Raw genomic sequence first — 8,517 nt, forward strand, 5'->3', positions numbered from 1 at the left:
ACAATAATATATGCCAAATAGTGTTGTGTGCCAAGTTTCGTGCATAACAAACCAAGTTTGAGTAATTTACGCGCGAAATTGACAAAAACGCTTAAAAACGCATAAAATCGCAACTTAACTTCTAATTTCTAGCATATGACTATTATTATCAATTCTAACCATTTCAACACAATAAAATATGCCAAATAGTGTTGTGTGCCAAGTTTCGTGCATAACAAACCATGTTTGACCTACTTTACGCGCGAAATTGACAAAAACGCTTAAAAACCCATAAAATCACAACTTAACTTCTAATTTCTAGCATATGACTATTATTATCAAGTATAACCATTTCAACACAATAATATATGCCAAATAGTGTTGTGTGCCAAGTTTTGTGCATAACAAACCATGTTTGACCTAGTTTACGCGCGAAATTGACAAAAACGCTTAAAAACGCATAAAATCGCAACTTAACTTCTAATTTCTAGCATATGACTATTATTATCAATTCTAACCATTTCAACACAATAATATATGCCAAATAGTGTTGTGTGCCAATTTTCGTGCATAACAAACCATGTTTAACATACTTTACGCGCGAATTTGTCAAATAAAAACGCGAAATTGACAGCATCAAACTAGTGACCAGACCACCTTGCACGACACGTGGAGACCAAACCTATGCATCCAGGACCTAGGCTAAAGTGGAAATGGAATCTTGGTACTTGGATCTAGCTATCAAGGTCCTAAAACCATTCTAACAATCCCCGTGGACTCCTAGAAGCTGAGCCGAAGGAGGGCTGGTCGACAGTTTGCCAGATCAGAATTTTGTTTAAGTGTTTGTGGTTGTTTCGTGTTCTTTTCTGGATCATGTGTAGTTTTTCACTGTGTCATTAATCAAAGCTTGCGCACAACATTAATCCTTGCATAACCAAGGCCTTAATCAGCCCCGGTTTCGCATCAAAACCAAGTTTGAGCTACTTTACGCGCGGAATTGACAAAAACGCTTAAAAACGCATAAAATCGCTACTTAACTTCTAATTTCTAGCATATGACTATTATTATCAATTCTAACCATTTCAACACAATAATATATGCCAAATAGTGTTGTGTGCCAAGTTTCGTGCATAACAAACCAAGTTTGAGTAATTTACGCGCGGAATTGACAAAAACGCTTAAAAACGCATAAAATCGCAACTTAACTTCTAATTTCTAGCATATGACTATTATTATCAATTCTAACCATTTCAACACAATAATATATGCCAAATAGTGTTGTGTGCCAATTTTCGTGCATAACAAACCATGTTTGACCTACTTTACGCGCGAATTTGACAAATAAAAACGCGAAATTGACAGCATCAAACTAGTGACCAGACCACCTTGCACGACACGTGGAGACCAAACCTATGCATCCAGGACCTAGGCTAAAGTGGAAATGGAATCTTGGTACTTGGATCTAGCTATCAAGGTACTAAAACCATTCTAACAATCCCCGTGGACTCCTAGAAGCTGAGCCGAAGGAGGGCTGGTCGACAGTTTGCCAGATCAGAATTTGATTTAAGTGTTTGTGGTTGTTTCGTGTTCTTTTCTGGATCATTTGTAGTTTTTCACTGTGTCATTAATCAAAGCTTACGCACAACATTAATCCTCGCATAACCGAGGCCTTAATCAGCCCCGGTTTCGTATCAAAACCAAGTTTGAGCTACTTTACGCGCGGAATTGACAAAAACGCTTAAAAACGCATAAAATCGAAATTTAACTTCTAATTTCTAGCATATGACTATTATTATCAATTCTAACAATTTCAACACAATAATATATGCCAAATAGTGTTGTGTGCCAAGTTTCGTGCATAACAAACCAAGTTTGAGTACTTTACGCGCGAAATTGACAAAAACGCTTAAAAAACACATAAAATCGCAACTTAACTTCTAATTTCTAGCATATGACTATTATTATCAATTCTAACCATTTCAACACAATAATATATGCCAAATAGTGTTGTGTGCCAAGTTTCGTGCATAACAAACCATATTTGACCTACTTTACGCGCGAAATTGACAAAAACGCTTAAAAACCCATAAAATCACAACTTAACTTCTAATTTCTAGCATATAACTATTATTATCAAGTATAACCATTTCAACACAATAATATATGCCAAATAGTGTTGTGTGCCATGTTTCGTGAATAACAAACCATGTTTGACCTACTTTACGCGCGAAATTGACAAAAACGCTTAAAAACACATAAAATCGCAACTTAACTTCTAATTTCTAGCATATGACTATTATTATCAATTCTAACCATTTCAACACAATAATATATGCCAAATAGTGTTGTGTGCCAATTTTCGTGCATAACAAACCATGTTTAACCTACTTTACGCGCGAATTTGACAAATAAAAACGCGAAATTGACAGCATCAAACTAGTGACCAGACCACCTTGCACGACACGTGGAGACCAAACCAATGCATCCAGGACCTAGGCTAAAGTGGAAATGGAATCTTGGTACTTGGATCTAGCTATCAAGGTCCTAAAACCATTCTAACAATCCCCGTGGACTCCCAGAAGCTGAGCCGAAGGAGGGCTGGTCGACAGTTTGCCAGATCAGAATTTTGTTTAAGTGTTTGTGGTTGTTTCGTGTTCTATCTGGATCATTTGTAGTTTTTCACTGTGTCATTAATCAAAGCTTACGCACAACATTAATCCTTGCATAACCAAGGCCTTAATCAGCCCCGGGTTTCGCATCAAAACCAAGTTTGAGCTACTTTACGCGCGGAATTGACAAAAACGCTTAAAAACGCATAAATCGCAACTTAACTTCTAATTTCTAGCATATGACTATTATTATCAATTCTAACCATTTCAACACAATAATATATGCCAAATAGTGTTGTGTGCCAATTTTCGTGCATAACAAACCATGTTTGACCTACTTTACGCGCGAATTTGACAAATAAAAACGCGAAATTGACAGCATCAAACTAGTGACCAGACCACCTTGCACGACACGTGGAGACCAAACCTATGCATCCAGGACCTAGGCTAAAGTGGAAATGGAATCTTGGTACTTGGATCTAGCTATCAAGGTACTAAAACCATTCTAACAATCCCCGTGGCCTCCTAGAAGCTGAGCCGAAGGAGGGCTGGTCGACAGTTTGCCAGATCAGAATTTGATTTAAGTGTTTGTGGTTGTTTCGTGTTCTTTTCTGGATCATTTGTAGTTTTTCACTGTGTCATTAATCAAAGCTTACGCACAACATTAATCCTCGCATAACCGAGGCCTTAATCAGCCCCGGTTTCGTATCAAAACCAAGTTTGAGCTACTTTACGCGCGGAATTGACAAAAACGCTTAAAAAACGCATAAAATCGAAATTTAACTTCTAATTTCTAGCATATGACTATTATTATCAATTCTAATCATTTCAACACAATAATATATGCCAAATAGTGTTGTGTGCCAAGTTTCGTGCATAACAAACCAAGTTTGAGTACTTTACGCGCGAAATTGACAAAAACGCTTAAAAACACATAAAATCGCAACTTAACTTCTAATTTCTAGCATATGACTATTATTATCAATTCTAACCATTTCAACACAATAATATATGCCAAATAGTGTTGTGTGCCAAGTTTCGTGCATAACAAACCATATTTGACCTACTTTACGCGCGAAATTGACAAAAACGCTTAAAAACCCATAAAATCACAACTTAACTTCTAATTTCTAGCATATAACTATTATTATCAAGTATAACCATTTCAACACAATAATATATGCCAAATAGTGTTGTGTGCCATGTTTCGTGAATAACAAACCATGTTTGACCTACTTTACGCGCGAAATTGACAAAAACGCTTAAAAACACATAAAATCGCAACTTAACTTCTAATTTCTAGCATATGACTATTATTATCAATTCTAACCATTTCAACACAATAATATATGCCAAATAGTGTTGTGTGCCAATTTTCGTGCATAACAAACCATGTTTAACCTACTTTACGCGCGAATTTGACAAATAAAAACGCGAAATTGACAGCATCAAACTAGTGACCAGACCACCTTGCACGACACGTGGAGACCAAACCAATGCATCCAGGACCTAGGCTAAAGTGGAAATGGAATCTTGGTACTTGGATCTAGCTATCAAGGTCCTAAAACCATTCTAACAATCCCCGTGGACTCCCAGAAGCTGAGCCGAAGGAGGGCTGGTCGACAGTTTGCCAGATCAGAATTTTGTTTAAGTGTTTGTGGTTGTTTCGTGTTCTATCTGGATCATTTGTAGTTTTTCACTGTGTCATTAATCAAAGCTTACGCACAACATTAATCCTTGCATAACCAAGGCCTTAATCAGCCCCGGTTTCGCATCAAAACCAAGTTTGAGCTACTTTACGCGCGGAATTGACAAAAACGCTTAAAAACGCATAAATCGCAACTTAACTTCTAATTTCTAGCATATGACTATTATTATCAATTCTAACCATTTCAACACAATAATATATGCCAAATAGTGTTGTGTGCCAAGTTTCGTGCATAACAAACCATGTTTGACCTACTTTACGCGCGAATTTGACAAATAAAAACGCGAAATTGACAGCATCAAACTAGTGACCAGACCACCTTGCACGACACGTGGAGACCAAACCTATTCATCCAGGACCTAGGCTAAAGTGGAAATGGAATCTTGGTACTTGGATCTAGCTATCAAGGTCCTAACACCATTCTAACAATCCCCGTGGACTCCTAGAAGCTGAGCCGAAGGAGGGCTGGTCGACAGTTTGCCAGATCAGAATTTTGTTTAAGTGTTTGTGGTTGTTTCGTGTTCTTTTCATGATCATTTGTAGTTTTTCACTGTGTCATTAATCAAAGCTTACGCACAACATTAATCCTTGCATAACCAAGGCCTTAATCAGCCCCGGTTTCGCATCAAAACCAAGTTTGAGCTACTTTACGCGCGGAATTGACAAAAACGCTTAAAAACGCATAAAATTGCAACTTAACTTCTAATTTCTAGCATATGACTATTATTATCAATTCTAACCATTTCAACACAATAATATATGCCAAATAGTGTTGTGTGCCAAGTTTCGTGCATAACAAACCAAGTTTGAGTACTTTACGCGCGAAATTAACAAAAACGCTTAAAAACGCATAAAATCGCAACTTAACTTCTAGTTTCTAGCATATGACTATTATTATCAATTCTAACCATTTCAACACAATAATAAATGCCAAATAGTGTTGTGTGCCAAGTTTCGTGCATAACAAAACCATGTTTGACCTACTTTGCGTGCGAAATTGACAAAAACGCTTAAAAACCCATAAAATCGCAACTTAACTTCTAATTTCTAGCATATGACTTATATTATCAAGTATAACCATTTCAACACAATCATATATGCCAAATAGTGTTGTGTGCCAAGTTTCGTGCATAACAAACCATGTTTGACCTACTTTACGCGCGAAATTGACGAAAACGCTTAAAAACGCATAAAATCGCAACTTAACTTCTAATTTCTAGCATATGACTATTATTATCAATTCTAACCATTTCAACACAATAATATATGCCAAATAGTGTTGTGTGCCAATTTTCGTGCATAACAAACCATGTTTGACCTACTTTACGCGCGAATTTGACAAATAAAAACGCGAAATTGACAGCATCAAACTAGTGACCAGACCACCTTGCACGACACGTGGAGACCAAACCTATGCATCCAGGACCTAGGCTAAAGTGGAAATGGAATCTTGGTACTTGGATCTAGCTATCAAGGTCCTAAAATCATTCTAACAATCCCCGTGGACTCCTAGAAGCTGAGCCGAAGGAGGGCTGGTCGACAATTTGCCAGATCAGAATTTTGTTTAAGTGTTTGTGGTTGTTCGTGTTCTTTTCTGGATCATTTGTAGTTTTTCACTGTGTCATTAATCAAATCTTACGCACAACATTAATCCTTGCATAACCGAGGCCTTAATCAGCCCCGGTTTCGCATCAAAACCAAGTTTGAGCTACTTTACGCGCGGAATTGACAAAAACGCTTAAAAACGCATAAAATCGCAACTTAACTTCTAATTTCTAGCATATGACTATTATTATCAATTCTAACCATTTCAACACAATAATATATGCCAAATAGTGTTGTGTGCCAAGTTTCGTGCATAACAAACCAAGTTTGAGTAATTTACGCGCGAAATTGACAAAAACGCTTAAAAACGCATAAAATCGCAACTTAACTTCTAATTTCTAGCATATGACTATTATTATCAATTCTAACCATTTCAACACAATAAAATATGCCAAATAGTGTTGTGTGCCAAGTTTCATGCATAACAAACCATGTTTGACCTACTTTACGCGCGAAATTGACAAAAACGCTTAAAAACCCATAAAATCACAACTTAACTTCTAATTTCTAGCATGTGACTATTATTATCAAGTATAACCATTTCAACACAATAATATATGCCAAATAGTGTTGTGTGCCAAGTTTCGTGCATAACAAACCATGTTTGACCTACTTTACGCGCGAAATTGACAAAAACGCTTAAAAACGCATAAAATCGCAACTTAACTTCTAATTTCTAGCATATGACTATTATTATCAATTCTAACCATTTCAACACAATAATATATGCCAAATAGTGTTGTGTGCCAATTTTCGTGCATAACAAACCATGTTTAACCTACTTTACGCGCGAATTTGTCAAATAAAAACGCGAAATTGACAGCATCAAACTAGTGACCAGACCACCTTGCACGACACGTGGAGACCAAACCTATGCATCCAGGACCTAGGCTAAAGTGGAAATGGAATCTTGGTACTTGGATCTAGCTATCAAGGTCCTAAAACCATTCTAACAATCCCCGTGGACTCCTAGAAGCTGAGCCGAAGGAGGGCTGGTCGACAGTTTGCCAGATCAGAATTTTGTTTAAGTGTTTGTGGTTGTTTCGTGTTCTTTTCTGGATCATGTGTAGTTTTTCACTGTGTCATTAATCAAAGCTTACGCACAACATTAATCCTTGCATAACCAAGGCCTTAATCAGCCCCGGTTTCGCATCAAAACCAAGTTTGAGCTACTTTACGCGCGGAATTGACAAAAACACTTAAAAACGCATAAAATCGCAACTTAACTTCTAATTTCTAGCATATGACTATTATTATCAATTCTAACCATTTCAACACAATAATATATGCCAAATAGTGTTGTGTGCCAAGTTTCGTGCATAACAAACCAAGTTTGAGTAATTTACGCGCGGAATTGACAAAAACGCTTAAAAACGCATAAAATCGCAACTTAACTTCTAATTTCTAGCATATGACTATTATTATCAATTCTAACCATTTCAACACAATAATATATGCCAAATAGTGTTGTGTGCCAATTTTCGTGCATAACAAACCATGTTTGACCTACTTTACGCGCGAATTTGACAAATAAAAACGAGAAATTGACAGCATCAAACTAGTGACCAGACCACCTTGCACGACACGTGGAGACCAAACCTATGCATCCAGGACCTAGGCTAAAGTGGAAATGGAATCTTGGTACTTGGATCTAGCTATCAAGGTACTAAAACCATTCTAACAATCCCCGTGGACTCCTAGAAGCTGAGCCGAAGGAGGGCTGGTCGACAGTTTGCCAGATCAGAATTTGATTTAAGTGTTTATGGTTGTTTCGTGTTCTTTTCTGGATCATTTGTAGTTTTTCACTGTGTCATTAATCAAAGCTTACGCACAACATTAATCCTCGCATAACCGAGGCCTTAATCAGCCCCGGTTTCGTATCAAAACCAAGTTTGAGCTACTTTACGCGCGGAATTGACAAAAACGCTTAAAAACGCATAAAATCGAAATTTAACTTCTAATTTCTAGCATATGACTATTATTATCAATTCTAACCATTTCAACACAATAATATATGCCAAATAGTGTTGTGTGCTAAGTTTCGTGCATAACAAACCAAGTTTGAGTACTTTACGCGCGAAATTGACAAAAACGCTTAAAAACGCATAAAATCGCAACTTAACTTCTAATTTCTAGCATATGACTATTATTATCAATTCTAACCATTTCAACACAATAATATATGCCAAATAGTGTTGTGTGCCAAGTTTCGTGCATAACAAACCATATTTGACCTACTTTACGCGCGAAATTGACAAAAACGCTTAAAAACCCATAAAATCACAACTTAACTTCTAATTTCTAGCATATAACTATTATTATCAAGTATAACCATTTCAACACAATAATATATGCCAAATAGTGTTGTGTGCCATGTTTCGTGCATAACAAACCATGTTTGACCTACTTTACGCGCGAAATTGACAAAAACGCTTAAAAACACATAAAATCGCAACTTAACTTCTAATTTCTAGCATATGACTATTATTATCAATTCTAACCATTTCAACACAATAATATATGCGAAATAGTGTTGTGTGCCAATTTTCGTGCATAACAAACCATGTTTAACCTACTTTACGCGCGAATTTGACAAATAAAAACGCGAAATTGACA

This window comes from Amaranthus tricolor, chromosome 6, assembly GCF_026212465.1.
Source record: "Amaranthus tricolor cultivar Red isolate AtriRed21 chromosome 6, ASM2621246v1, whole genome shotgun sequence".
In the NCBI taxonomy this organism is placed as follows: Eukaryota; Viridiplantae; Streptophyta; class Magnoliopsida; order Caryophyllales; family Amaranthaceae; genus Amaranthus; species Amaranthus tricolor.